Genomic DNA, 15,744 nt, shown 5'->3' with positions numbered 1-15,744 from the left:
GTCAATAGCAGTGTTCCATTTTAAGCTGTATCAGGTTGAAGGGGAAAAAATCCTGTACTGTGTCACTATAACTCTTTTGTGTCCTGGAGGAAAGATGCTGAAAGTCTTTCTCCAAAGGCTGCGTGGGAATTGCGTCCTGAAGTCTGGATATTCTCCAGAGCTTAATTGTGCTAATTCATAGAAATGCTAAACTCACTAAACTGGACAGCAGAGCTGCAAATTTGGCTGTAAGTGCAGATAGTGCATTGCTTTGTGTGCACTGTGATTACCAACACTGGGCTGAGGTGCACACTTTGCAAGAGTTAGTGAAATGGACAATAATTAAAGCAGGCTTTGCTATGTGCAAAACAGGAAGGAGCTAAACAAGTCAGAAGAAAGCTTCCCATGCTTTTCCCATGCTTCCCAAGTGTTGCACACTTTTAGTTACACATTTAGAGAGATTCGGAAGAGTAGATTTTGGAATGGCATTTACTCTGATTGTTTGGTTTTCATGAAAGTGTTTTCAAGAGCACTCAAACACCCACTAATGAGGAAAGAGGTGCTCGGAGGTAGGCTACAGAATTCTGCAGTACTCCCCTCCTATGCCCTTTTCAGCACAGTTCTTCAGACAGAAGTAATGAGAATTACTTGTGGCAAATCTAGGGGATTTGGGAACTTGTCCCTTCCCTACCCCTCAGCTTACAGCTGTAGTTCCTCTGGAAATATTCGCAGAAAGAAAATCACAAGCTTCTGTGATGGATCACTAATCCGTCTGTAAGGAAATAGCCATGAGAGGGACAAATGCGTCACTTGAGCACGCAGTGGGGCAGGCCTACGAGGTCTCATTGACTGCTTGGCTAATGGCAGCATACTGAACTGTCAGGCAGGCTCATTAGGGACACGCTGCTAATTCAGTCAGGCAACGGCTGCCAGGCTGCATTGTGCAGAGCTGAGCAGCGTGAACAGAGCCCGCAAGCAAAGCTGCTGGAATCCGCTTTTGTGCTCCCTTTGGACAGCTGTCCTCCCTTGTTGGCTTCTTTCCCCAGTTCTAACTGGCCACGTGGAGTTTTGGCACCGTTCGTGTTGCCTGAAGATTAATTGTAGATTGCAGAAGTAATCCAACTGGTGCTAACCTGAGTAACCCTGCTTCTCTTCCCAGCTGATTTTGCATACATACCTTTAGTCGCAGTGTCAGAGCCAGCGTTAATTCACTGCGTCTGGTGACTTAATTGGAAATTGGTTTAAGCTTTCTCTTTAAACCCTAATTTGGAATGCTGTAGGTGTTTCCCTTATCTTCACTGCTCACATCTGCTTGGCAGCATATGCTGAAGTTTGCATTTCTTTTCTGCTGTCAAAAGACAACCTTGGTCTCCTGGCTTGATTTTTCAGTTACGTCTCTCTGGAGCGATGCCCAAATGACAAGACAGATCTTTAGCTCAATGACCTGGAGGCACACGAGGGCCTCATGCCTTCTCAGACGTCACACGAAAATCTTTCCCAAGAATTGAAATTCACCAAAGAACTGCAGGTGATTTCAGAGTCACCGCAGTATTTGCCTTGCAAATCCACCACAATCCCTGGAAGGACTTGGTACTGAGCTATAATGGGCTATGGGCTGGCTTTTGGAGCAGAGAAGTGGTGGGGAAAACCCGTCTTGTGCAGTCCACAGGGGCTGGCATCCTGCTTTTTGTGTGATGGACCCCTTGGGTGATTATCATGGAAGGTTGAAGAAGGGTAAGAGATCGTTTCTGGCTCATAAAGGGAGCAACTAGATTGTGTCAGTGCTGTCTCTTTCTAATGTGCATCAGAATATAAAGTTGATTGAGGAGTTGGAACCCAACAGAGGGTTTTCTGATTCTCTGCCATCTGCTTGACTTTATGACTCCAGCTCCTCTCCCATTCTTGGAGATGATTTTCCCTGACATCTTCAGTCTTATTAAAGCTTGTTTTTGTTTCTGCCCAGTCTTCTGCCAGAGAAAGGCTGAAATGGATAAGTTTCTGGTAACCGTTTTCTGTGTTTTCACCTGATTTGTCTCATTGTTTTAAGGCTAGGTCACATACTTAAGGATTTCAGATGCGATCAGAAATGAAGCAGAACAAGGTTTCCCAGGAGATGACTGTGTGTGCTTGTGCAGAATGTGCTTCCCAGGGAAATGGTCTGCAGAATTACCTTGCAGAATGTTGCACAGCTCCAGCACGTGTGTCACTAACTGTCCATTCACAATGGATGATTTCTCCAGGTAATGCTCTCCTCCAGCTGTGTCAGGCTCTGTCACCACACTGGGAGGCTGCCCTCTTTCCCAGAAACAACAGTTCCTGCCTCTGCCTGTTCACATGGAGGGGTATCTGTGTAAAGCAGTGCTCCATTCAGGGAAAGGAAGCAGTATTTTTCTAAGAATGGAAAAACACTTGCTGTGTGGGAGGGAAAACTTCTTGTGATCAAGCGCTGAGTTTCCTCAATTCACTTTGTGGGGGGTTTCTATTGGAGTAAGGCTGGAGGAGGGAGATTTGGGATGATTCTGGGAAGCTTTGACTCAGAAAGGGGAGAGTGATTCATAGATTTTTAGTGCTGTTATTTATTAAAGCCAGAACAGGCCATTGGACCTAGTCTTATCTTTGAAAATGCAAAGCACTTATGCGGTGACCCAAAAGAGTTTGTGGGTTTAAACTTAGATCTTTTGGCATTAAAATATAAATCCCAGCATTGGGAGTCAGCCTACCACTACTTTAAACTAGATTTGTGGTCAGTTACTTCTGGAGTCGTGATGGAAGAGTTCATTCATTCAAGAGCTGTTCTTTAATTTTCATAGGGAAATGCTGATTACCAAGGAAATCAGCTTTTTTAGGAGGAGCCTTTTTCTTCTCCCTGATTTGGAAATGCATATTTACTTCTCCATAACTTCATTGTTAGTACTCAAAATAAACGATGAGTTGCAGGATGTACCTTAGAAAAAAAGATTTAAGCTCATCTTTTCCTTTAAGCTCGCCTTACACCAAAGGCTCACACAGCCCCAGTACATTTGGATATGCTGTGTCAGTGGCTGAGAGTCAGGAAAGCTTCTGAGCTTCCAGCAGTCCTTGGTGGATCCTGGAGCAAACAGCTTCATTACCCTCCTGAAAACACTGCTAGCAGGGCGATCTCATCATGCCTAAACTGCTGCCTTGAATTTTGTTTGTACTGAGGTCAGTTATGGTAGATAATGCCTTAATCTTGGCAGAGGTAGGGAATGCATGCAGAGGCTCTTCAAGAAAGAGAAATGATGGAGAAAGGACAAACATCCATTGTCACAACAAATAGAGGAACTTGGACTTGGAGCTGCATTTAACTGCATTGGGGTAAACGAATCTTCCAGAACTGTGCATCAGACCTTCAGACAAACACAGCATCTGTCCTAGAAGGATTTAATTATGTGAAATAAGCTCAAGATAAACTGATTTGTGTCAATAGCTGTAATAAACACATTCTGCATAGTTAAGAAATCTCCAAGGCTTTGGATAATCAACTGAAATCTCAATTCAGTTTAACTCTGATAAGCATTAATCAGTAATTTTAGACATTTAGTTGACTTGTAAGCAATCCTGTAAGATTACCAAAACCAATTTCTTGATTCACAGTTATTACTGCAGTTGAAACTTTTTTTGCTGAAGTATCCAGAGTGGTTACAAAAAAGGATTTCCCTGGGAGTGATTTTGCTGCCTGGGAAAAATCTCACACAGGTGCAACCGATTGGAAAAGCCAGACTTTTTTTTTTGTAATGAGAAAAGCAAAAAAGAATCCAACGAAGAGGCAGTGGTGTGTTGCCTTGCCAGCAAGGGAAGTCAAGAAGACTGCAAACTTTAATGGAAGTAGAATTTTGGAGGGAGAAAGCTATAGACTGCTGTGAAATGTACCCAAAATTTTCTGGTTTACAGAACCAATATTTTAAGAAGCCAACAGAAATATGCCAAGAAAAGCTTTCAGTCAGATAATCTAACCTGGCTACTGGGGAATGTTGCACTCTTTTGTGGAGGAGCTGACAGGGGATACAAGTCATCTGCCATGCAAGAAGATTTGCTTTGCTGTAACCAATTTCAACTGCAGCAGCCACCACCAGTTCCTGATTGAATGACACCAGTGCCACAGGGATGGTGACCTTCTTCAGCTGAGAGGAACAGAGTTGGGTGAGTGGCCATTTCGGCAAATTCTCCTAGCTGCACCCTGCCCTCAATCTGACTGTACAACACTGATGTATTCCTCTTCTCTTCTAGGAATGAGAACTTGGCATCCAGCAAGAAGGTAAGCAGCTTATTTAGTTATAACAAATTCCACATCCGTTCCAAAAAGTTTTTCCTAGGGATCGTTTCAATCTGAAATTGAAGTCAGTCTCAACTAATTTCTCATGCAAAGGATTCTGCTCAAGTGTTTCTTTTTTGTTTTCTTTCAATTTAATACCTTTTGTACATGCAGAATATAATGACTTACTCTTTTGTCTCCTTGGCTAAGGAGAATTCATTGTGTATTTTTGCTTTGCCCCACTGTTCTGAGGAGTTCATTTCACCTACCAAAATGATTACACGTCCAAAGTCCAACTCCTTACCACTGTTACACATACTGGATAAATTGAAGCCATACTATCTCAAATATATGTTTCTGTGACACCAAAGTGTTTGGTAGGATTGTAACTGTAGATGGAACTGAGAAATATTTTATGGTTGAGCAAATAAAACAACCAATCTTCCCCTGCTGCCTCCTTCCCTCACCATTCTTAAATCCACTGCAAACTGTGTATAACCATTATTTGATCTTTTCCTACAGAATCCATAGGAGCCTGTTGAAGCAGCCACCTGAAGCACGGTTCTCTGAGCACTTTCAACCTGTAGCCTTGTGTGCCTCATCTCTGGATCACCGCTGCCTTTGGGCTTTCTCCTGGCCCTGAGTCAATCTGCTCGCTGTTAAACATTCTCCCATCTGTTTTTGGCTCCATGCTGGATTTCTGCTGGACCCTGAAAGCAGTGAATAGTTGTGAAGGAAAGTTGTGAAGATGCAACTGAAGCAGAATACAATTTGAAGAGCCCTCCATGTGGAGTTGCTGAATACTGGAAGCCTTCCTTCAGCATTTGTGGTTCCTTAGTTACTTCAGTGCCCTGGTATGCAGAGCTGGCCTCCTTGGCTCTGGTTTTGTCTCAGGTTTTTTTCACTCCTCTTTCCTCAGACCTGTTGTTCCTCCTCAGCTACTCTTCTTCCTCCCTGCCTCAGGTGCCATCTCCCTTCTGTGCAAAAAACCTGACTTTTAAATCACAGTTGCACTTTTTGCATTTCAGTGTTAAATTTCATTTTATTTTTAATGCAACCACATTGCATATCTTTTTTGGGGTCACAGAAGCATGTTTGGTGTGTTTCAGTGGTCACTGCCAGGTTCTTCTCCAAACAGAACTGAAACCAATATGTTGCTCTCTGTATTAGACTCTTCCTAGCAGCCATGTTTATGCAGCTCCCCATAAAATGGATCCCTGGTTAGGATTTTTGAACAGCTCAATCACTGAAAAAATGGCATTTTGAACAAGCTAGAGCTATTTAAAAAAAAATTGGGTTAATATATGATGAAAAGTTTGGGTCTGAAGAAATATCAGTGACAACACCCTTCCAAAATTTAGGTCCAAAACATCGTCAACATGAGTATCACAATTACGAAGTTACTGGCATTTAATTGAACAAGAAGTTTTTTGGTTTTTTTTAATACCAGAAAAATTTTTGACAAAGTTTGAAAATCGTGTTCAGAACAGTCATCCAAAATGGTACAATTTTGGTTAATTTGCATGAAACAGAGGGCAGGTTCTTTGTTTTGGAATTGTCAAGCAGCAAGTTTGGGGCAGTTTGATCCTGAATAAGAAACTGAACGTCAGAGCACAGCTGTCCAGACAACATGAGTAAAAACCATCCTCTGCTCTCACTGTCACTGGTACAAACTGCAGTCCTGGTATGTCAGTGTCAGTAGCCATCCTCTTCTGTGCCACCTGCAGTGCCTTCTGCTGTGCTGGGAGCTCTACAGACTTTAGTAGTGTTGAAGTGAAAAGGAAAACATGCTTCATCTGGGCTATTCTGCATTATAGTGTTAGCAGCTGCATTTTCAGTATTTTGCAGATTTGGCTACATGCTTTGTTGCTGCAGCTGCTGGCACCAAACAAAAAAGATAAGCATATATTAAGGCAGGGAAACAATTGTTGCTTCTGCTCCATTACACTGGAACACATGATTAAAGTACCAATAGCTACTTTGTCTGAGAAACTCCCTGCTTGAATGTTTTCCAAATCATAAAACGAGACCAAAGATCTATAATCTTGTGTCATGACTCATAAATCCAGATCTCCTCTTGTCCTTCTACTCTGGATGGATGGCTTGTAGAGGAGATTGTGGTGGTTTGGTTAAGTCTGCATTTCAGCAGTCAGTCCTCTTAGGTCAGACATGCAAAAAATATCTGTAATTGAGCAATTTGGCAGTACTTAAATCACATTTTCCCCTTTGAAAGTTGGAAATGTCCATGTATCAGTGAGACTCACAATCCACATACCTCTGCCCTTGTTGAATTAGACAAGGTATCGCTTGCTGTTACATCGCAACTCCTGCTGCAAGATAAGAACAAGTTGTTACCTTGATGTAGTAAAGGAAAACAGCTTGATGTTCTTAGAAAAGCATATACCTTTTTAGTACACTTTTCTAGAGTAAAACAAGGCTCCTGACTGCTCATTATAAGAAATAAAGCTGAACACATTTTGAAATGAGTCTTCTGAAAGCAGAATTTGGCAAATGGGCAGCAGTGGGAGATTTAAACTGATGTCTGATGACCTTTGTAAAGCAAAGCAAATGATTGCTGTTTGCTAAAAATGTGTTAGCGTTGGATGCTTCTGGTACAGATGAGCAAATGAAATTTAAATGGCTGTCTGACAATCAGCAAACTTTACCTTCTGATTGAGCCTACAAATGCTATAGCATAGGCCTCCAGGCAGAAGTTTGAGGCGCTGCTTTTTTTGATGACCACATGATTTAAGACTTTCAGAAAGTAGTTTTGCTTGCAGTAGACAAGTGTGATGAGAAGAGTAACCCTGAGTAAGGAGTTAAGATCAGTTCCCGCACGTTCCATTCCAGCATGGTGCATCCTTTGGTTGCCACAGTACTTGTTTGAGCATCCTGGGGAAGTGGCTGTCACAAAGCAGGGGTTGCACTTCCATAGGAAGGACCAAACGTAGCTGTAGCTGTCACCTTTTGCATGGCCCTTGGTAGGCAGAGGCAGAAGCAGGAAAGTGGGCCTCAAGTGAAGCTGCTCCTGGATCAAAAATACTCCCACTGTCTTTACTATGGCACTACTGTAGCACCATGAAAAACAGAAACACTGTTTTCTGGCAGTTCTTTCTGCAGCCTCTTTTACTCTTGCGTTCCTCTGTTCTTCTTTCTGTCCTGTATGCTGCTTCTTTGCTGCTCTCTTCTACGTCACTCCTGATTTCACTTATTATTCCTTTATACACTTAATCCAAGGTTGTCTGTTTTAACGACTCTTTTTCCTTTACTCCCTGGGAAACGCCTGCATTCTTCTTGTTCTCTTCCCAGGGCTTTTTTATATGGCATCACCAGCTCATTTTAGTGGGCTGGGAGCCTCCCCATGCTGCCAGCCAAGGAAGTCCCTGTGAGCAGCAGGCTGGTCAGCCTCACCTGCATGTTTCCCCTCTGGGATGTTCCTGGTGGCTGCTGCCAGGCTCAGTGCAGCATGTCCCAGTTTCTGTGCACGTGCTGGGGTTACAAGAAGGGCTGGCATAGAAAGCAATCTGGCGTCTTCCGCAGCTCTACTTGTTATTTTGTCTTCCCTCATGAAGGAATATAAGAATCCATTTCAGGAAAATTAACCCATGTGGAACGATTTTTTTAACATCTTTGGAGGAATACAGGTTAGCATTTTTCTTGCAAGTCTATCTGGACCGCTTCAGGAAGCTGCACGGACTAAGCTGGGGCTGATTGGCAGCTGTCAGCCACTGGTTATACATGTTCAGTGTTTCCTTAGGCAGGATGAACTGCCTGCTGCAGCTCTGGGATGTAGCAGGAGGCAGGGCAGCATTTTCATTTAATTGCTTGTGGAGATAGCTGCAGGATTGTGGTGTCAAAATATTGCTAGGTCTCCAGGGATTTCTTGTCATTTTGTTGCCACAATAAGGTCATAGTTGTCACAGTGGCTTAGTGCAGCCACAGAGTATGTGTACAATTATTTATGCAACCTGAAAATGTAGTGCAGTAATAAAATGCAGTGTTGATGTGTCTGTGATTCTCATTCATTTGCGTCTTCTAACGCTTCTTTTGTCCTCTGCAGTATTATTTAAATGCTTATTTCTCGTGTTGGAGATTTATGAAGATGTTATATTCTATCAGAGCGGCTGATTTTTGCAGTATCTGAAACATGATTCTGCTTGTGGGTTTGTGTCTCTCAGCCATCTTTATTACCTAGACATTTCAGTTTGATGAATCCATATTTATAAGGAATTTGTTCCACGGTAGATCTGCCATTGCACTGTTAATACCAACATGACAAGCAGCCTGCAAACGAGGTGTCAAGCATATCTAGGCAGTTTCCACTTGAGTTTTCTCCACTGTCCTAAAGACCAATCCGTGCTGTGGAGCATTTGCAAAGTGATGTGAACACAGTGCAGAGGTACTGATGAATTACAGGAGAGCAAACATTGGAGATAAAAATGGGGTTGCTCGGTCTCCACCCCTCACCAGAGCAGGACCAAAGCTGGCTTTGCTTGAGAACTGAAGGGTTTCTGCCTTTCTGTGTCACAGGAGATCCTGTTCAGGTTTGTGTTTTCTACATGTGTAATGTTAGCCTTTAGCAGGAGTGGATTTTTTTCAGCAGAAATGACCTTAGTTGCTTAACTTGAAAAAATCCTTTCTCTCTATTGTAGTTTTGAAGGCCCTTTACCCACACTATAATCCTTGTGTCTTTCCTCTTGTCTCCTGAGAGATGGTGCAGTTCAAGCATCAGGGTTGAATCAGAAGAGCTCTTATCCTGTGAACAATATGAACAATGATCCAATTACTCTCTTGCCTGTGTGCAAAAGATTAGACCATGATCTCTTAGCTGAAAACACCCCTGGCAGGTTGCTAACGTGCGCAGGCTTGCTGGCCCAAGCAGAATTGCTTACATTAGTAAAAATATCAATGTGAACTTGCTGTACCACTTACCAAAGTCATAGCTCTGCAGCCATTGCAGGGCATGGCTGGAGTAGCTTTCCTGATGCTTCTTTGTGGTTTTATTGTTTGCATTTGTCATGGCTTCAGTGCATCTCACTTCTACCTTCATTTTTTTGTTCATCTGTTATGACGTATTTGAGAAATTCATGATTCTATGATTCTGTAAGTTGCTGATTTTTCTCCCAGAACTTTAACTGCAGATCTTTTGGAGGTGTTGCAGAACAGAGATGAAATCTGAGCTCGTGGAACTAATCTGTAAAAACAGAAGTTAATCTAATGCCAATCTGCTGATCCATATAAACCATGCATGTGCAGTATTTTGTTGTCTATATCCACAACAGGAAGCAAACATGCAAAAAAGATGAAGCCCAAGTGTATGATGGCTGCAATCAGCCACTGCAGCTGCAAAGAATTTCCCAAGACAGATGAACGTGATAATCACAGTCCAGCACATTAACCTGTATGTTAATAAATGGATGTGCACAAAGCTAGCCTCTCTGATAAGGGAGAGATGGAGCTGAAAAACATCCCTGGAAATCTGGAGGACTTTTAAGGTGAATAGGAGAAGGAAGAGAAAAATGTGCTTTCCGGGCTGCAATGAAAGATGGCTTTGGAGGAGGTGTGTGTGCCAGGAGCCTGAGGCAGGAAGCGGAAGGTAGAGAATGCAACGTCTTTGAACACTGGCAAATCTCCTGGCTGTGCTTATGGTCTGACAGCATCTCCTCACTGACTGCATCAACACGAGGGTTATTCATCACTTCTGTAGCTTCATCACATTAGGTAGAGCTCACACCCTTTCTATCCGTGCGCATTTTTGCCTGCCTGGGGAGCTGAAGAACAGCTTCGTACAATGACTTCATCGGGAAAGTGCACAAACACGCGTGTCACTCTCTGTTCAGATTATGTGATTTATGTCTCAGAACCACTTTTGTGTTTGTCTGCTGCAACCATTTTTTACCCTGAGTTGTTGATTTCAGAGGCTGCTGTTTTGCTATCTGTCATCAGAGGTTTGGACAAAGACTTCTTCTGATCAAAATATTTGTCTTTGCAACACTCTCACTGAGACATCCCCAGATGTGCATCCTTTGATGCAGTTTAGGAATGGCTGGAAGTAATAACACACATACAGTTGGAGAGGTTTTCATACAGTGTGCTTTGGGAAGCTGTGGTATCTTTAGCAGCTTTGCCATCACACTTGTTAGGAGGCAGCCAAATACAACACAGAGCTGTTTCTTTCTAAAAGCTATTTTATAAGAAGCATAGTTCATCACACTGATCCACTGCTCCCACATTTGACGAGTAGGCCATCAGCAACCAAACCAAAATAAGGGATCAGAGCATTAGAATCTTTGGATTTGCATTTCTTCACTAAATGTCGTTGTGTGCAGATCTCATTGGTGGTTTTGCTGGTGATGGTTGTGACGTTGGTCATTCACATGATCTGCCACAGGTGGTAGCATTTGGGAGCAGGGAGGACCAGTCAGCGCTTATGCTATGAAGGTTCTATGAATATACTTTATATCTAAAGTGATGATACTTTGTGGTTGAACTAAAGAATGTATGGAAAGAGTGGCAGGATCCATTTGCAGACAACATAAAAAGCAGATCCTCCTGCTTAAGGTACAGAGTTTCTGCCATTTCCTTTAACAAGCTATGCACACGATGATAAAAGATTGTTTAGAAATGCATTTTGATTTGACCATGCTTATGAGTGTCTTGTTTTAGCTGAGTAGATTTCTGTATCTGAATTTCCCTAAGAGAAACAGGGACTCTAAGCAGAGTTTAACTGAAACTTTAACATTCAACATTTATAAAAATGGACATTGTGTAGCTGATCACAGAAACTAGACTTTATGCTGGAGTGCAGGTACCAGAGACTAACCAGATAACTAATACAGTCTCCTATGCAAATATTCATAGTGGAAAAGCAATTAATCCCTTTCCAAAGGGCCAGTGCAAATCTTTCAATGGCACAAAGCCTGCTTTTGTGGGAGCAGGTGCTTAGCAAGCTCTGAAGATTGACACATACAAATATCTTGAAATCGAATTTTCTAACTCTTCTAAATTTGCTGTAAATTCTATGTGCTGTGAAAGTAGCAGTATATTACATGGCACGTGAACACTGTGTGAGCAGAAATTCTGGACAGTCATCTCAGTATGGAGCAGGACTGCATCAGCTTTAAGCTGGGGTATAACGAAGCTGTAACTGATGGTTTCCAGGTCTTCTTGCCAAGCTGCCCATTTTGATCAATCGTAGCAAGAGACCCTCATTGTATAAAAATTCTTTTGTTGTAGACAGCAGACAGGTTCTGTTCTGTCCTCAGAGGCAGTGGCGTGGTGCCAGCAGCAGCAGCCAGCGATCCAAAGTGTTGTGTTTAATCACAAGATTAATTTTTATTGTCTTTTCCTTTCAATATCACCAAGCATGACATGTTGTAAAACAGTAACACCAGTTGAACAAGGGCTGGCTAGCATCTCTGAGCCCCCTGGCTATGTTGATAGCAAAAAGGAACATTTGGCTTGATGCACTGCCAATAGAGACTCCCAAGAAACCGGAGTAGGAAAACACACTTGTCAATGGATGGGCCATGCGCCTGCTGAAGGGGAAGCAAGAGGCACCTGGTGTAAGATCTGCAGTTAGGGATCACTTCCTTTATTTCTTACATGTTTCCAATGCTGACTGTTTCAACAGTGTGTCGGATACCTGAGTTTTCAGGTGCTGGATCCAATCTGTTAATAGTCTGTGGTTCTCTTAGATGTCATTTATTTTAGTCCAGGCTGGCTGTATGCAAGTTAGTTTATAAAAGGAGATGGCAGTTGATCCAGATCAAGTTAAAGACGTGTACTCATCTTTCTGAACACGGTGACTGCAAGAGGATGTGCTTTGCACTGAATCATGTAAGAAAAATTACAGTTGTTTTTTTTTCCCCAAAGGATGACAATCGATTCAGACCGTCTACAGCTGTGACTGGGTGAGCATCCCAGTATTCTCTGCCATGATGCAGAAATGTGATCATAGGTAGGAGGATTTGTAGGGAAGAAAAATATCAGCAAACAACTATTTTTATTCATCTTTGTTGAAGGGAGTGCTGGCAGTGTTTGTATGGCAGTTTGGTCTGGATGTAAGAACTGATCATTCTGCTTGGCAGGGTAGGGTATGTGAACTTCCAGAACCTGCTGTTTGAGGGATTATTAATTATATTGAAACTTCAGGTATGATCTCCTCTCTCTACAGTCTATCCTGTAAGCTATGAATTTTATATACTTTAAGGTCACCGCTGCTAAAGACAAATGATGGAACTTTACAGTATATGGGGGAAGATAAGTGTACCCTCAAGGCAGTATTTCTTTAGATTAAGATTTGTTTGTGAGTTGGAATAGTTTTACTGGTATCTTCATCTCAGAGGTAAAGATCTGTGTGTGCTCTTTTTAGCCAAAGTTGCATTTTATCAGCTTTTCACAGTCAGTAGAAGGGGCAAGCAATTATCAGTCAATCTACACTCTGAATAATGTGTCTGCTAAAACATCAAGAACCATTGCATGGCACAGCTTGATGCTGGTGCTGGTTTGTCAGGCTGAATTCCCTTGAAAACAGTTTCAGGTTGCTGTCTTGGCTTGCAGTTGGCTTTAATATCCATTTTACAGGGGTTGCTTCTGTCATTATGATCTTCTGCTAAAGATACTTCTGCAGTGAAACTGTTCTATGGTTGATACTCTTGAGAAAAGATTACAGGAACTCAAGAGTAAAATGCACAAGTGCTTCTGGTGCACTGTGCTGCCATGGTTGTATGTCACCTTTCAAACACACGGTGTGGCAGCTCCCAGGGAAGCAGCCTTGTATGTCTCAAGGATTGCAATGTAAACGTGACACTTCTTCCCTCCTCCCTGTGCTTGCAGACCTGGGAGGGGTGGGACTGGACAGGGTTCTGCATTTATGTAAATATAAGGTATTGAATAGAGATTGCAGGAAGAAACTGTAAGTACACAGCTGTCTTTGCAAATTTAGTATCTGTAGCAAAGTTCAAATGCCTTGTTGTTTAGAGTATTATTTGCCTTGGGCACTGGCATAGACAGTCACATTGGCTTAGGCAGTCGTGTTGGCTGAAAATAATTCCCTCACTGCCTTTTCCACACAAGAGATGATTAAGTAGATAACAGCAACAATTGACTTTTGTGATCTGGCCTTGACATGTGTCCCAAACACCTTCTTCAGTGTCCAGCTCAATTCTTTCCACGGCTGCAGTGCTCCTCCCCTGATTTACCATCACTGCCACTTATGCCCCACAGGGGCTTCACCCTCAGCTCGCTTTAAAAGATTCCTGTTGGGTAGCATGTACATTCTTTATACATGGGGAATGTTTCTTATCCATCAATAGTGTGCAGAGTCTTCTGGAGCTACTAGACAGCTCCACTGAAGGAGAAAAGTTCAAAGCAAAAGTTATGTGAATTATGTGAGGATGTCTTTTTGATATCCACGAGCCCAAAACCTTCCTTGACGCACTTACTGGTTTCTGAACAGAATTTATCAGCTGTCCCAGAGCTGCTCTGCAGAAGTGGCCGCAGGGCAGGTGATGCTGGTGACCCACCTGGAGTGAGGGGAGGTGGTGAGGAATCTTCCACAGAGCAGAAAGTGTGCAGCAGTTTAGTAGAAGGGCTGCTTCAGTGACTGAAATGAAAATAATTCCGTGTATTTAGCTAAATAGGTGACAGGATCTGCACTGCAGATACAGGAAGGTTCTTTCAGCACAGCGTAGCAGTGATAACTGATTGACTAAAGCGTGACAGTACAGAAACTGAAAATGGAGGGAAGGTACAGTGCTGTTTCTTTGCCTTTCACTGAATATACTGAGAATACTATCATTACTGAAAGAAAAAAAGAAAAAAGAATAGTAAAATATGCCTTTTCTATTCAATGGGGGGAAAAAATGGTCATTGGAAAATTCAGAAATTTCCCAAACTCAAAATTTGCCAGAGAAATCATGAGCAAATGAATGTCATTTCTGATAAAGCCAGTAGATCCAGATGCAGCTCTTATCTTGCCTGTTTGCCTGCGTCAGTTCCTGTGCAGTCACGCTGCGGTTGCAGTGGATGTGAGGGCAGATGCAGCTCTGTGTGATAACGCCTGCATGCACCACAAGGTGCAGCCTTACAGGTAGCGTCCAGCACAGAAACAAATGGCAGGCAAGAATTAAAAAATGCTCTGTTTTTTTGTTCAGCCAACAAATTTGCTGCGTTCTGAAACTCGAACAGCAAATGTCCTTGTCAAACAGAGGTCGTAGAATAAATCTTGTTTTTCTCTGCCTGCAAACCAGCGTAGCTCAGTCACTGATTTCTGAATGCTTGGGGCTGTACTTGGGGGCTCAGGCTGGTTCAGGACCACTGGCACGGCCACAGCAGGACGGCATCTCCACGCAGTGTGCCTTTGTGGGACAGCTGCAAATCATTTATTCTGCTGCCTGAGTCACAGTTTAGGAACCCTTAATCCAAAACGAATGCTGTAAATCATCCCCTGTGGACCCAGCAAAGTCAACCGAGCTGAAGACAGATGGGAAATTACAGCAATTTGCAAGAGAGATGTTTCAGAATGGTTCTGCCTTTTGTGATCTGTGCTCAGGGCAGGAGGCTGAGATTTTGCAGTGTTGCAGGCTGCTCAGTGCTCTGTGTGCACGGTGGGCTGGAGGAAACACCAGTCACGAGTCCTCAAGCCCCTCTCTGCAGGCTTTCTTCTGTTTGAATGGAGCTGAGCACTTTAAGTTGTTTCTTTGTCTCTGGCTGTGCTGTTGTGTGTGAGCAACACAAGATGATACCTTATCCGAACAACTCCATGCCTGCGTGTTTGTGAAGGCGTGCTTAGAATCGAGTTGAACTCATAGGAAACAAAATCCTGGTGGAAGTGGATCTGTTTTTCCCAGCCCTCTGCTCGGCCCTCCCGGTGGGGCAGCACTGCTGGCAGCACAGCCTCAGCCTGCAGAGATGGGGGCTGCACTGCGCGCGGCCTGAGTGCTGCAGGTCTGCATGGCTGTGGGCAGGGCGCTGCCTGGGCAGACTCAGGGCTGTTTCTGGAGCCCTTGCAGTGCTCTGGGTTCACATTGACCCCGTGTTGTGCTGCCGCAGTGGTGAAGTTCGTGGCAGGGTTCTGCTTTCTTGACATCTGTTGCTGTTCAACGTGAGAGTACTTCTTTTTCTCTTCAGCTGTGTGCGCTGTGTCTTTAGGATAACCATCTCATTATCTCAGGCCTTTTTTTTCTATGACATTCACAGAATGTCCTTGAGAAACGAAAGCCATGGTTATGTGAATTGGAGAGAAGCAGGAAACACTGAAGGAGGTGCTGCATATCAATTACCAGAGACCAGGGGCAGATTTATTTCCTCATCTGGTACAACCTAGCACTTCTTTTCTTTTTAGTAACCTTTTGAAGGAGGGCTATTTTCTGTATAGCCTTTGCAAATGGTGAGTTTTGCAATTCAGAAATACTAACAAGTCTTAAGTGTCTTCTGACTCAGTGAAGAGGGAAGCTTCTGTTCCTGGCTGGACGGGGCACAGTCAGACC

The 15,744-nt window shown here is 43.1% G+C and overlaps 1 protein-coding gene and 1 long non-coding RNA gene across 3 annotated transcripts in view; both read left to right on the top strand.

Annotated features, from left to right (window-relative positions):
* The window catches only part of ZDHHC8 (zinc finger DHHC-type palmitoyltransferase 8), an 88,502-nt gene that overhangs the window by 39,869 nt on the left and 32,889 nt on the right, over nt 1-15,744 (top strand). The gene's annotated exons all lie outside the window — the stretch shown is intronic.
* On the top strand, nt 648-8,231 carry LOC122165620. The gene is made up of 3 exons (XR_006170568.1): nt 648-4,140; nt 4,228-4,255; nt 4,775-8,231. It is a non-coding gene; the product is annotated as an uncharacterized LOC122165620 (long non-coding RNA).

The sequence above is a fragment of the Centrocercus urophasianus genome, unplaced genomic scaffold (genome assembly GCF_019232065.1).
Source record: "Centrocercus urophasianus isolate 14NV4802_14NV808 unplaced genomic scaffold, USGS_Curo_1.0 seq_30, whole genome shotgun sequence".
NCBI lineage: Eukaryota > Metazoa > Chordata > Aves > Galliformes > Phasianidae > Centrocercus > Centrocercus urophasianus.
Note: the sequence above shows the minus strand (reverse complement) of the source record. Positions and strands in the feature narration are given on the sequence as shown.